The sequence below is a fragment of the Psittacula echo genome (genome assembly GCF_963264785.1).
Source record: "Psittacula echo genome assembly, chromosome: 2".
Taxonomy (NCBI): Eukaryota; Metazoa; Chordata; class Aves; order Psittaciformes; family Psittacidae; genus Psittacula; species Psittacula echo.
Window position 1 is genome coordinate 65,467,541 of NC_137737.1, and position 14,979 is coordinate 65,482,519.

At 42.4% G+C, this 14,979-nt stretch overlaps 1 long non-coding RNA gene across 4 annotated transcripts in view; it reads right to left on the reverse strand.

Annotated features, from left to right (window-relative positions):
* Window positions 1-710: 710 nt before the first annotated feature.
* LOC308217540 overlaps window positions 711-14,979 on the reverse strand; it is a 115,670-nt gene continuing 101,401 nt past the window's right edge. For 2 of the 4 annotated variants that reach the window (XR_013956260.1, XR_013956261.1), the window contains exons 2-6: window positions 12,896-12,962; window positions 5,665-6,737; window positions 5,422-5,584; window positions 4,607-4,707; window positions 711-2,298 (exon numbers count right to left, since the gene is read on the reverse strand). This is a non-coding gene — a long non-coding RNA (uncharacterized lncRNA). Of the gene's footprint in view, window positions 2,299-4,606; window positions 4,708-5,421; window positions 5,585-5,664; window positions 6,738-12,895; window positions 13,796-14,979 lie in introns of those variants that run through there. The other 2 variants (XR_013956259.1, XR_013956262.1) reach the window with 2 other exon arrangements.

The following is a 14,979-nucleotide window of genomic DNA, read 5'->3' on the forward strand; positions in this document are numbered from 1 at the left end:
GGTCAATGGCTCGATGTCCGGCTGGAGACCGGTAACGAGTGGTGTCCCTCAGGGATTGGTGTTGGGACCGGTCTTGTTCAACATCTTTATCGGTGACATGGACAGTGGGATTGAGTGCGCCCTCAGCAAGTTTGCCGATGACACCAAGCTGTGTGGTTCGGTTGATACGCTGGAGGGAAGGGATGCCATCCAGAGGGACCTTGACATGCTTGTGAGGTGGGCTGATGCCAACCTGATGAAGTTTAACTGTGCCAAGTGCAAGGTCCTACACCTGGGTTGGAGCAATCCCAGGCACAGCTACAGGTTGGGCAAAGAAGAGATCCAGAGCAGCCCTGCAGAGAAGGATTTGGGGGTGTTGGTTGATGAAAAAATGAACATGAGCCGGCTTCAGTGCACTCGCAGCCCAGAAAGCCAACTGTATCCTGGGCTACATCAAAAGAAGCATGACCAGCAGGTCGAAGGAGGTGATCCTGCCCCTCTACTCTGCTCTCGTGAGACCTCACTTGCAGTATTGTGTGCAGTTCTGGTGTCCTCAACATAAAAAGGACATGGAACTGTTGGAACAAGTCCAGAGGAGGGCCACGAGGATGATCAGGGGACTGGAGCACCTCCCGTATGAAGACAGGCTGAGAAAGTTGGGGCTGTTCAGCCTGGAGAAGAGAAGGCTGTGTGGAGACCTCATAGCAGCCTTCCAGTATCTGAAGGGGGCCTACAAGGATGCTGGGGAGGGACTCTTCATCAGGGACTGTAGTGACAGGACAAGGGGTAACGGGTTCAAACTTAAACAGGGGAAGTTTAGATTGGATCTAAGGAAGAAATTCTTTACTGAGAGGGTGGTGAGGCACTGGAATGGGTTGCCCAGGGAGGTTGTGAATGCTCCATCCTTGGCGGTGTTCAAGGCCAGGTTGGATGAGGCCTTGGGTGACATGGTTTAGTGTGGGGTGTCCCTGCCCATGGCAGGGGGGTTGGAACTAGATGATCTCAAGGTCCTTTCCAACCCTAACTATTCTATGATTCTATGATTCTGCTTCTCCAGGTAGAGTTCTCTATTGCAAAGGGTATTTATGTAGTCCATTCAAGAAGAGACAGAGATTATCACACCAAAACTTCACAAGTTGTTCTGGGAAGTACAGCATGGATATTTGGAATTCAGTGGAATTTTTCTTTTTTATCTGTCAGCCTGCAAAGATCAGATCATTTACCCTGTCCTATTCTTAAAAGCAGAGAATGAAATCGAGACAAAAAGCAGCCTTCTCCATGAAAAATGCTTTTCCTCCTTACATTGGGAAATATTTTATTTTCTTCCCAACTAGAGAACAGCAAGGACCCAGAAAGCTACACTCCAGCAAGCAGCTCTTTTTGTTAGACTTCTCTTCTGAATACCCTTTTGCATTAGTTTCCAGAAAACTTAGCAGTCAGTTTTTTGTTACTGGTATTCTCCCTATCTGTCCTCGTGTACAGGATATATGTGCATGAAAAGAATTTGCAAGACTAAAGCCAGAGTGGAGCCTGCTCAGAGATCTTTATATTGGTAATACTGGACAAAGGAGCAGTATAATTCCCTTCTATAGGATGAGAGTTATCTCCTGGTTGCCCAGCAACAGTTTGATTGACTGATTTTATTCTTCTGTTGATAATGTTAGGTGTAATTTCTGGGCAGTGTTTCTAATCTCACATGGTCACAGGTTGGTGATTTTCATTCTTCAGTTTCATTTCCTGTGCCTAGAGGCCACAGTGCTGGGCATGTGTTATATTACAAAACAGCTGAGAAACAGGATTCCACAAACAAAACCTCACCTGTTACACCTTTTATTGGGTGCTTTTGTTATGTGTGGTTGGGATACACACAGTGGTTTTCTATCAGCAGCAGTGATACAGCAACCACATATGACTACCGTTCCTGCCTGTCAGGGGCTTCGTGCAAATGCAGGGATCATATTTTCCACTCTCATACTCACCTTCTGTCCTTCGCTGATCATTGTTTGATATGTCAATGATAACCCTGATTTTTTCAGAACCTGCTATAGGAAGGACACCACTTTTCTCTATACATCTACCACTTTTCTCCTCCAGTGTTCACAGGTAAGTGCAGCTAAGTAGCTCTTGCTGTCAGTCCTGGAACTATCAAGCTCAGAGGCAGTGCTTTGTTAGGTGAAGACTTTTGTCTGGAAACCCTCACTTCGATATGCTTACAGATGCACATCTTCCATGAGCTTCAGAGGGTGATTTGAGAGGAGTTAATTTGGTGTAGATCTCAGTGATTCTTCAGGGACTTCAGTTGTGTGGATTTTAATTTATCTGAAAGTAAAGCGAACAAAAGAATGGCAATTTTAATTGTATCCATTGTGGGTGGTGACGTTTTGTGCTTTATTATTTTTATGTGAAGTGTTATTATGTGACTGACTGCTATGTCAACAGGCACTCCAAGTTTTCAAATAAAAATGCAGCAGAATATCCAGGTTTCAAGAGTACTTGTCTCTTTCTGTTTAGAAGCTGAAGAGACTGTCATATTGCACAGTGTACCAGGGAATATCACATCTTGGGATATGACATCATTTGACCTAACATCATAGAAGCTGAGTGGCATCATGCATGAGCCAGCACAAAATATTATATGGGAAATTCCGAGCAGTGCAGAGGTCCCTGGTCCTGTAAGTACTTAAATATGAATACAAATACTTAAATATGTATACAATAGACAATAGACTAGCAATGTTGCCAGGTTACTCAGCCATTGCTTTAATATGCAACTACTACAGTTTGTCATGTCATTCCTCCTTTATGATCAGCAAAAGAAAACATGGTATAGTTTGTAACACGCAAGCAATTCATGGACAGAATGAAAGTGAAGCGTTCTTGCTCATGCATTTGTATCTGACACTACCTTGGACTCTGCTGACCTGGGTAAACCAGAAGTGGGAATGATCTTTGTTTTTGTCTCCATCAAACTGTAATCCCTAATCAATAGAGTTTTGCTGAGCTGCAGTTTAGGCTCAGTCATTATCTGGTTTCTCTCTGGGACCAAACATGTCTTTAATATTTTTTTTCCAATTTAATATTGCTTGTTGGTGCAAGTACAGTAGTGCTTCCATGGAACAGCTCATACAACAGTTATGAAAACCATTAAAAAGCCCAGAAATATCCACCACAATGGGACAAGCCCTGCTTATGCTGAAGCTACTTGAAACGTTGATCTCAAGTGAATGAAGGTTGCTATTGTGAAGCAGCAAATTCCTGCAAGAAATCAGCATGCCACATTGTGCCCAGGTGCTCACCATGTAGCCTTCCGTATCCAGGTCCCCTCTATTCTTTCCTAGGCTCATGGTAAGGGCTGCGGAAACAAGCTTGGGATGCCCCACACCTTCCTTTCCCCATTCATTCTCCAAACACCTTCTTAATTTACACACTTTTGCATCCTATAATGTCATGGGGCAATCACAGATAAAGAGACTCATTCTCATTTACCTGGAGACTTTTTCTAGGCTTTCCAGCCCAAAGCCAAACTGTTAGATATTTCAAACAATTTAAAAAAAAACCATCTTGATGGAATATGGGGTTTGGTTCAAATTGTGAGGCATCTTGGGTAAATGTTTGCATTTCCATACCCACCATGTAAAATACCCCGCACAGTTCACTAATGAAGTAACAATATATTTAATGCTTTAGGAGCTGACAACAGGCATGCTATTATGCTGGGAGCTGGTACTGAACCATGTAAGCAGACACCAGTATGTGCAGCTTCGGACAATTTTCTGCTTAACGGTATAGGCAACTGATCTGTTGGACATCTTCAAGTTTTCATCTCTTTGGACCTGGGCCATTGGGTTCAGGTAGCCTTGTTAAAAAGGGATTTGCAGGTCTTTGCGGTGCTACAACCCTGCCAAGCTGGAAGCTACAGACAAGGTCAGTGTCTAGGACTCTCTTGTATTAAATGAGCAAGTAAGCTTATATGCATTGCAGATTCCCTGCCCATGAGATCTCTTGTCTAAAGCAATCTGCTGAAAGGTGATAGGTTTGAAGTGTAGGTTAGACAACATGCATATGGCAGAGGGTTTGTAATATTCTAAATAGCATCCACTGTGTTTTCTTGGGTCAACATACAAAGGATGTTGGTAAATCAATAGTTTAATCCACGTGTGACAAGACAATTCATCAAACCTCTTACAGAAACGCTTCTCTATGAGACAAAGCAAGTTTGCAGTGTTGCTGGCAGAAGCCATTTTGCACCACGTGGCATAATGCAGTTATAGCCAGTGAGAGGTGCCTACAACCTAGCCTTTCTATGCTGAGGGTAGATGAGCTGGGCAATCCTAGTATTTGGGCTTGGAAAACACTATTTAGCACACAGTGACTTCTTGTATTATAATACGTACATAGAAGAGGTGGAAATAATGACTGTGTGTTCAACCTTATTTACAAAGGGGAATTTGCTTTGCTTTTGGTTGAAGAATAGGAGCTATTGCTCCCTGGGCATTACAAAGACACAACTCATGGCAGCTCTTTCAAAGGCATGGGTAGGATGCAGTTACAAGAAAAGCGAGGGATATAGCTATGTGACAGTGACACCTACAACAGAGAGGAAAAGAATGGGGTACTTATATTTCACCATTTAATAACTTTGTGTGAATCAAGGGCAGCATCCGCAAAGCCTGGGTCCCTCCAGTTCAGTCCAGAGCAGCATATTCAGACATTAACTTCCCTCAGCTTCTGAAATCAAAGGCAACAATAGGTACATGAATATATTAGCAAACGTGTGTGATCACAAGCATAAGGCCTGCAGGTTTGAATGATTCAGGCAGGAACTTTGCAGGCGTACATCTCCACATATCAAATAGAGGTGCCCTTCTAAATTCCCAGATTCAAAAATGTGCTTAGAGCCCCCACCAGAATACATATATTAAATGTAAAAGTTCTTTGACCTAAAGTCTGAATAAAGCAAACGAAATTAAAGCCAAAGGAAAAGAACAGTAGAGGAAAAGAACCCTATCCCTTGCAAAAATTTGTACAGTCAGATAGAGGCCAAAGATTTTATTCTGAAACAAGCCTATGTAATATAACTGAATGAGAATTCTTGAAAACAATTGAGTGCATGTCAAAATAGGGTTATGCCTTGTGCACATGTAGAATATTCTTGTTATAAAATGGTTGCTATAACACAATAGTGAGCAACTTTTTTTTTTGCAAGGCCATTAGAGCCTTACAGATACTTTAAACCCACGTATAATTGCTCACAGGCTAAGAGCTTCTATTCATATTACTTAAATGCCTTGCTTTAGCTGAAGACAATTGAAATGAGTACAGTGTGCAAGAAGATAGAGTGAATGAGCTATAACCTTTCTTCACTAAAGCAGGTACCAAAAGATACCAGTCTTGTTTCACTCTGTGGATAATGAACACAGTTTAGTCTCTCATTTCACTTACCTTCCAGGCTATGTGTCATTGTGTAAAGGCTGGTTTTTTTGCATTTTTCTTGTTCTTTTTTTTTTTTTCACTTTTTCACTTAGAGAGACTCTACGGATGAGAAGGAGGGAAGTCCATCTAAAAGAATGCCTTGTTCTTGGCTTCTCCTGCTTCAGCTTTTTAACTGGAACAAAAGTATAGTCATTTCAGCATCAGTGACTCCAAGAGAGCACCCAGTGAAACGACAGATGACATTTTACATACTGGCCTCAGACACAAGTAACTCCCGAGAATGTTCCTGTGGTACAATTCTTCACCACCTCCCCACTACCATGGTCACCTTATAACATGGTTTGTGAAAGAGTCATATCACTCCTGAGAAAAAGGACAGCACCTACAGAGAAGTAAAAACAAAAGCAAAGCTCCATCAGTAGTGACCAGAGGAAAACACTTTCAAGAGTGTGTGAAACAGCAGAGAGCAGAAGGGGACACAAAACAAGTAGTAACCTGTGTCTCTCTAATAGCTATGGAGAAGTAGGTCTTCTTTTTTTTTTTTTTTTGGGGGGGGGGTAAAATAACTCCTGAAAGTATTTTTCCTTCTTCAGGTTGTGGTAATCCTAAATAGAAATTCACTGATTTTCCACTGAGTTTGTTAAGCTGAGCAGATTTTTTTCCTTTCCTTGAGCCCTAAATGTGATGCACCTATTCAGCCCCAATGCCTTCCATCTCTAGAAGCAGCTACTCTTATCATGGGATGTGATAGAAGCCAAGGTCATTAGCAGTGAAAGCTTGTGCGTTTGCATTCCTTCACGTGTGTCCCTCCAGCTCCTGCAGTTTCCTTTCCTGGCAGCAGCTGCTCATGCTCTTCATCCTGCTTTTAAATGCAGTAAGGAATAGGGAAGTGACAGTAGTACTGAGTGAACAGCAATGGTGTAATCTTGCAAATGAGCCATCACAACATGTCCAGCTATCATGTTCTGTGTAGCTTTATGTTTGATATGTCACATCTAACAAACAAATACCTAGCCTGGCAAATACCTAGAAACACCTAGAAACTTCTACTGCTATGTCAAACTTGCTTGAAATAAGCAAAAGTTGAGAAAGAGATACACTAACAGATACACAGATGGGTCATGGTCCTATATATTCTGTTTATAGAGAAACATCCATAAAACCGGTATTATTGTGGAGCTGTTGAAAGGCACTGGGATGGTTAAAGAAATTCAGTTGGGCAGACCCAAGTCCAGCTTTCCATACACGTCAGTGTAGCAGCTTGATCAATGTCAACATTAGAGGCAGCTCAGCATCCTGTGCAGTTCGTGTCTTCCTGACTCACTCTGAAAGAGAGTACAAGACATGGCAGGTTTTTCTCCAGTAGGCTACAGCTGAGACAACCTTCTCCACTCTCCGAAATAACCTCATCCCAGACTCTTCAGATGAGTTGGGGGCAATCTGAAGTAATGCTTCGTAGAGGGCTGGGCTGACCTGAAATCTGCGGTGTGTACCTGTATGATCCACCAGCAATGATTCACCCCACTCTGCCAGTTGCAGCTTATGCTTCACCTCTGAGGAGGAGGTGCTACAGATAAGGCTTCAGGACAAGATAGGATCTAACTCTGGACTTTTTTCAGCCTAAATAATGCAGTCTGTGTGATGCCCAGGTTCTCTACACACACTCCTGTAGTCTTTCAAACAAGTACTCTTCTAAAGATACAGCTTTTCTTAGCCTGTGAAACGCATAATACACACTGGAGAGCAAGTGGGGGGAAAAAAGACTATCTCTTTAGGAGGTAAAGCTGCACTGCCAGGTTTCTGGAAGTTGATGCCTAAGTTCTCTACACATACTTCTCAAATCTTTCAAACAAGTGCTCCTCTAAAGACTCAGTTTTCAAGATGGTGGCTTTGTAACACTTAGGATAAAATAGAATACTTAAGTTGGAAGAGACTTCCAGCGGTCATCACTGCCTCAGAGTGAATTTCACATGAAAGATGCAGTTTCCACGATAATGAAATCTTTTTAGATTATTTTGTTCTTTTTTTTAACAGATTTTTCTCTTTCCCTCCCTACCCCCCAGTCACAGTTATCATCATTAAAGACTTTCTGTTGCTCGGGCTATTTCCAAATCTGAATTCCTCAAATTGCTGGACTGGCCTAAGCTATTCATTCTGAAACAGTTCCAGCTTAAACTGGAATTGCATTTTAGTGGCACATGGCTTCCCAGGAGCCCATGCCTCCTGTGATGTCCCACAGCCTCGTACTTCAGGGAATTTGCCATGGGCACAGTGCAGCAAGAGGGCCAGGAGACCTCCTTGGATGGATAAGGAGCTGCTGAGGAAAATTCAAAGGAAAAAAGAGGCTTATAGAAGGTGGAAGCAGGGACAGGCGGCCTGGGAAGAATACAGGGATGCTGTCCAGGAAGCTAGGGACCAGGTGAGGAAGGCTAAGGCCCAGTTAGAATTGAACTTGGCTAGGGATGTTAAGGATAACAGGAAGGGATTCTATAGGTACGTAGCGAGTAAAAGACAGACTAAGGACAACGTAGGCCCCCTTCGGAAGATATCGGGAGAACTGGCTACCCGGGATTTGGAGAAGGCTGAGGTTCTTAATGACTTCTTTGCCTCAGTCTTCACTGGCAAAGTCTCTGACCGCACCACCCAAGTCTTGGAAGGCGAACACAGGGACTGTGAGAATGAGGACCCTAGGCCCAATGTAGGAGAGGATCTGGTTCGAGACCATCTTAAAAACCTAAACGTACACAAGTCCATGGGACCTGACTACATCCATCCGCAGGTCCTGAAGGAGCTGGCGAATGAAGTTGCTAAGCCACTGGCCATCATATTTGAAAAATCATGGCAGTCAGGTGAAGTTCCCGATGACTGGAAAAAGGGAAATATAATGCAAATTTTCAAGAAGGGAAAATGGACGACCCAGGGAATTACAGACCAGTCAGTCTCACCTCTGTGCCTGGCAAACTCTTGGAGCAGATTCTCCTGGAAGGCATGCTAAGGCACATGAAAAACAAGGAGGTGGTTGGTGACAGCCAGCATGGCTTCACTAAGGGGAAATCCTGCCTGACCAATCTGGTGGCCTTCTATGATGGGACTACGAAACTGACGGACAGGGGCAGAGCAGTTGACATCATCTACCTGGACTTGTGCAAAGCCTTCGACACTGTCCCACATGACATCCTTGTCTCTAAATTGGAGAGACATCAATTTGATGGGTGGAACACTCGGTGGATAAAGAACTGGCTGGATGGCCGCACGCAAAGAGTTGTGGTCAATGGCTCGATGTCCGGCTGGAGACCGGTAACAAGTGGTGTCCCTCAGGGATTGGTGTTGGGACCGGTCTTGTTCAACATCTTTATCGGTGACATGGACAGTGGGATTGAGTGCGCCCTCAGCAAGTTTGCCGATGACACCAAGCTGTGTGGTTTGGTTGATACGCTGGAGGGAAGGGAATGCCATCCAGAGGGACCCCGACACGCTTGTGAGGTGGGCTGATGCCAACCTGATGAAGTTTAACCATGCCAAGTGCAAGGTCCTACACCTGGGTCGGAGCAATCCCAGGCATAGCTACAGGTTGGGCAGAGAAGAGATCCAGAGCAGCCCTGCAGAGAAGGTCTTGGGGGTGTTGGTTGATGAAAGAATGAACATGAGCTGGCTTCAGTGTGCGCTCGCAGCCCAGAAAGCCAACTGTATCCTGGGCTGCATCAAAAGAAGCATGACCAGCAGGTCGAAGGAGGTGATCCTGCCCCTCTACTCTGCTCTCGTGAGACCTCACTTGCAGTATTGTGTGCAGTTCTGGTGTCCTCAACATAAAAAGGACATGGAACTGTTGGAACAAGCCCAGAGGAGGGCCACGAGGATGATCAGGGGACTGGAGCACCTCCCGTATGGAGACAGGCTGAGAAAGTTGGGGCTGTTCAGCCTGGAGAAGAGAAGGCTGTGTGGAGACCTCATAGCAGCCTTCCAGTATCTGAAGGGGGCCTACAAGGATGCTGGGGAGGGACTATTCATTAGGGACTGTAGTGACAGGACAAGGGGTAACGGGTTCAAACTTAAACAGGGGAAGTTTAGATTGGATCTAAGGAAGAAATTCTTTACTGAGAGAGTGGTGAGGCACTGGAATGGGTTGCCCAGGGAGGTTGTGAATGCTCCATCCTTGGCAGTGTTCAAGGCCAGGTTGGATGAGGCCTTGGGTGACATGGTTTAGTGTGAGGTGTCCCTGCCCATGGCAGAGGGGTTGGAACTAGATGATCTCAAGGTCCTTTCCAACCCTAACTATTCTATGATTCTATGATTCTATAGATGTGTTATGAGAGTTAATTAAGACTTTGTGGGAAAAGGAGGAGTGTTGTGGTCCCCATCTTCAACTTCTCTGTACCATGATCAGAAAACACTTTTCTGGTGACCCAGTGTGTTTTGGGTCAGTTTCATTTATCTCTTAGCTTGCTTCATGGTGATATAAAAGGTGCCCCAAATGCCCATTTCCATGGTAACCCTTTTGGGCTTTTGATTTCCCAAAATCTCAAATCTTTTGTTCTCAATTTTCAAAAATCATAAATATTAATATTGGATTTTTTTTGTGGGGGTTATAAATTCCTTTTCTTTTCTGCAATTCTAACTACCTGTAATGCTTTCTTGCTGTCTTCCCATATATATGCCTCTCTGTAGTTACATATGATATAAGATTTTTCCCACGTGAATTATCACTAGGACCTAATCCCAGATCCCAAAGTCCCATAGTAAAGATCTGTTCTCTACAAGCTGACACAACAGTAGGCAATTCATTGAGCACAGGCAGACACATCTTTTCCATGAACACATTTAGCATCATTGCTAAAACTGTCTCAGCAGCAATTTCAGCTAATAAGAAAATGAAGTTAGCGCAAAGCTTCTGAAAATAAATCCTGTGGAAGACGTCTCTCTGCTTTAATAGAGATTGAATGCAGTCCATTTCTCTTTACCCGTGTCCCAAACAACACATCAAAACAACGTTTAGCAAGTAAGCTACATTTCACAACGCACTAGCATCACAGATGGATGTAAAGTAAGTTGCTTGGCAGCATAAATGCCCTGGAGAGAGGAAAGTTGGTTGGTGTTTTGTTGTTGATTTTTTTGCCTTTTCTTTTCTGTCCAGCCTGTTTTCTCCCACTACTTTAGAATTGCCCAAGATAATTCCATTATCTCATTTGTGTCTCTGGTGGCTGTTAACCCTCTACGCTGCTTAAGAGGTGCTGCCACCAGAAGAAGCCATTCCCCCTGCTGTTTGAATTCAGGTTGCAGAATAGCTGGGCAGCACTGCTGTTAATTCCCAGCATATCCTGCCTAAGTAAGACTCAAACACCATGAAATCATAGGTGTGAGAGGTGCTTTAAAAAGCAGGTACTCCAGGTTCTGTTTAACCAAGCAAGGAGGAGAGATGTGGAGAGACATCATCCAGAGCAAGTCATCTATTCAGTGATTTTTCCCGATTTTCCAATTTGCTTAATAGTCTCAAAGACATTATTTTCTCAAGTGCACTGGTGGCTGAATGGCATGTGGAAAATGTTATTTTACTTGAGATTTTCCCTTCAAATGATGGGCTCCACAATGTAGGTCTTGCTAAGTTCTCCCTGTGCTTCTTGGGAGGACTAAACGCAGGCCGGGTCCCACCATCTGCAACGTGGCCCGTGGGGATCCATCGCAGAAAATTTGGCCCATGAAACTCCATTTCAAATTTCCCAGCTTCTCTGCCCAAGAATATTAGAAACGTGGCACTTGAAATGTGTTTTCCTGAAACATTTGGTCTAGTCAAGCGCCTTCGCACAATGTATGTGGCAAGCAGATGCAACGGGGTCACAAACACTCCTGAGACAAATGCTTAACGATTCGGCAGAGGATGTGTGGATTTTTTTGTTGTTGCCTGCTGCTAGACAACTTCGTACGCTGCTGGTAATTGCTGTATCTGGGGTCTTTTTGTTTGTATGCTTATGCCTTACCCAGTAGCTTTGTTCATGGCAATAAAAATATTCCGAACAGCTTGGAAAACTTCCTTTGCTCTGACTTGAAAAGGCTGAATTCAGTTCTTCGGGAACTCAGTGGGAGCTGGAGCTGGATTAAGCTCTGTGGTAAAATTTTTACCTCTTACCATGCTGCTGCTGCGGCAGGTGCTGAATTTCCTCTTACTGATCGGTTAATTTATCCTTTTATGGTAATGATGTACCAAAATCCCCTAAATTTCTTCCCTTATGCAGGGTTTCCCTGAGCTCCAGCAACAGGAGGTACTCAGCCAGCTCAGTGCCCCAAAGCTTCAGCTTTCCAGGATTTGTCCTGCACCAACAAGTTCTCTGTGTCAGTCAAGGAAATTTGCAATACTTCTTACTCCTTTTTCACATACTCCATCTCTGGAGTATGCCTATATGCTTATTCTTCCCCCAGAGTATCTAGCCTATCCAAATCACAGTTCTGAGTAGAACTGGAAACAAGGACAGGCACATCCTCTTACAGCTTGAGGGAGGAGAGGAGAGACAAGGACTTTACAGGTAAAGTTTTTGGTTTAAATCTGAAAAAGAAATGGTGTATTTACCTTAACTAGTATCCATTTACAGTTTGAAACATAGGTACAGTTATTCCCAGGATGTAACTTGATAGACATTAGCTAAAAAGAAATAGAAAAATAGCATGTCTTCCTTCATAAAGAGATCTGCCAGTCTTTGTTGTCCTGTCTTTCTTTGGTGCCCTTCAAAACCATTATTTTGGTATCTTGGAAGATTTTAAACAAAACTTTAGATCTAGTCCTATAAATCATGACAAAACAATTAAAAGAAAAAAGAAAAGTGCACATGTTCCCAAGTTTTGCTATTTTCCCACCACTGGAGAAAGGATTTTTTAAACAAGCTTTCCATAATCTTTTGAATGCTCAAATACCACAGGGCTGAAACAGAAGCTGTAAGCAGCCACCATGCCTCACAGTATAGTGAAAATGTTCTGTTCAAACTAAAAAACACCAAACCCCTCCAAACTCCACTCAAAACAAAACAGCAAAGGCAGTTTTCTTCTGTGTTACTGTAAATTAATTTTAGAGGTGGACACATCTCTAACTCAGCTACAGACAAACCCAGGAGCATAAAGCTCAAAATAAATCTGGGTCATTGTATCCAGACCACCATGGTAGCTGGCAAACAGGTAATAACTGATAAGTTAGCAACGTCCACAGAACATCCATTCCATATGTCCCCTATCTCACAATGTATTTCCCCTTACTCTGCACCTCTTTACATCCTGCACTGATGCACCACAGATATTTCTAACACCTTAGGTCCCTGTGACAGGCATAAAAGTTGTTTGGTTTTTTTTAAATATATTCTTAAATAACATAGTTTGGGTTAAAATTTTCACCCATAAATTTGAGCCTCATTTATGGAACCTCTCACAAATCCTTCTCATTTATTGAAAGACAAATTCTAGTTAAAGATCTGTCAAGAAAGGACATTCAAATAGAGCAACTCACCTAAAACATGACCCAAATCTGAATCTCTATGTTCACCAATTCCTGGCAATTCCGGTTTAGTCTGGAACTAAGAAACAGAAGCAAACAAATACATAAATACATGCCACTTTTTTCTGAATGCATTCATGCTGGACAAAAGTGAAGAAATGCAAAAGATATGGTCTTGTTTTTCATTTTAGGAAGAATTAGTTTATTTAAGATGATCATTCAGCTAATCTAATGTGTTGCCAATACTTGTTATTTGATACCAAGGCAATAAAAAGACTCCATAGAGCAATTCAGATGATTGCAAATAATAGGGAGGTAGGTCCTAGACACCCATATTGCCTCCTAAATCATAACAGTTCCTACATTGTTTAAAATACAAATCACACAGACTGGTTTAAATCCAGCTTTAATTCTCAGTCTAATGATTACATTGGTCAATTTCCAAGGCCACAGCTGAAGGCCATGAGAACTTTTAAAATATTTTCCCACCCATATATATACTGTCCCAAGCAGTGAAAAAAAGAAAAAAAAAAAAAGAAATTAAAAGGCAAGCAACCAAGAAAGAAAAAGAACAAAAACCATGCAGGCAGCACAGTAGTGAAATAGAACTTTCGACATGGAGTTGCTGCAAATGAGCTTCAAAATCACCAGGAGATATTACGATCTTCATTCAGCATCCCGTCAAATTCTCAGAGCTGTTTTGGAAGGTGGAAGGGGCCGCATATAGCGCCTTGGACCTCTTTACTATGGGTTTGAGGAGTTTCAGGTTTCTTTCCTTATTTTATTTGCTTTCCTGTGTGAAACAGATTGTCATAGAAAATTATTTCAAGACCTTTCCCTTCACTTTCCTGTGCAGAGCTACAACAGAGTACTATTAGCATCTGGTTCTGCATATGCTTAGAAGCCCATTCATTTCCAGCCACTTTCAGAATTAGGGCCCTGACATGTAATAATTCACTACAAATTCTGATATGCATTGGTTTTGTTCTTAAAATTTCAAAATACCCAAAAATCTCTGCAAGCCTCTTGGGAGAATAACTTTCTGGGGAATCATGACATTCTTCATAGCATTCTGATAAAGAAGCAGTATGACAAATGCTTGGTCTTATAAAAAAGCTGGATAATATCAAAATAAAAATATGAATACAAATTTACGAGCTGTATTAGTCATAATTAACCAGTCAGGAGAAATGTCAGTGTATACAGATCTGCCATGTGAAAAGTACTGAATATTTTAGCAATTCTTTCAGAAGGTACTGAACTTTTCTTGCAATCAATTATTCATCCCTAAAACTTTCCTTTCCTTATTTCCTCCTCAAATTATTGCAGAACTTTCTTCGCCTCGGTAAGATCAGGGGTGTAATCACATCCTTGTATACAGTACACAGACAAAAACACATACCCATAAAAAAAAACCTGCAACAGATACCACCCCCAGCTTTCCCCAGTTGTACATTTGATGCTTGCTGGTGCCATTAAGCAAACACAAAACAACAGCAAGCGCATTCTGTTGAAATGTTTAGCTAAATGGAACCAAAACAGTCACAGTTCACAATTTCATAAATACATTAATTAGAAGTGTCTCCAAATAGCATGTGATTTTGAATTATTAACATAAAACACTGCATTATAAATGACTGCAAATTGCATTCCTTAGTGCTCTCCATGCTTAATTTATTATGCCGTAGGAAAATTTGCAAATTACTTCACTGTTTTATATTTAATGGATAGTTTTATATGTATATTGTTTCATTAAGATAAAATTAAACCACAGTGTACATATTATATGCCTTTCCAGTGACATAAATGTCACTAGAGACCCTCAGACTTTGTCAGAAGGGGAACGTGCTTCTGTCATCCCCTAGATTTAATAACGAAGTGAAGATCGGGTTTGAGTTTCTGCCCTTTCTGTGCCCATCCACAATTGCTCTTCCCAGCCAACCCATTTCCGAGGTTTGCGAAGGGCACTGCAGAAAAGTTTCCTGCCATTTGAAAGTACAAAGAGGGGTGGTGGAGCAGCCCTCCCCTCTCTGCCTTTGCGGTTCGAGGGCAAAGGGGTCTTTTCAGCAGTGGCCTCTGCTGCTAGGGCAATGCAG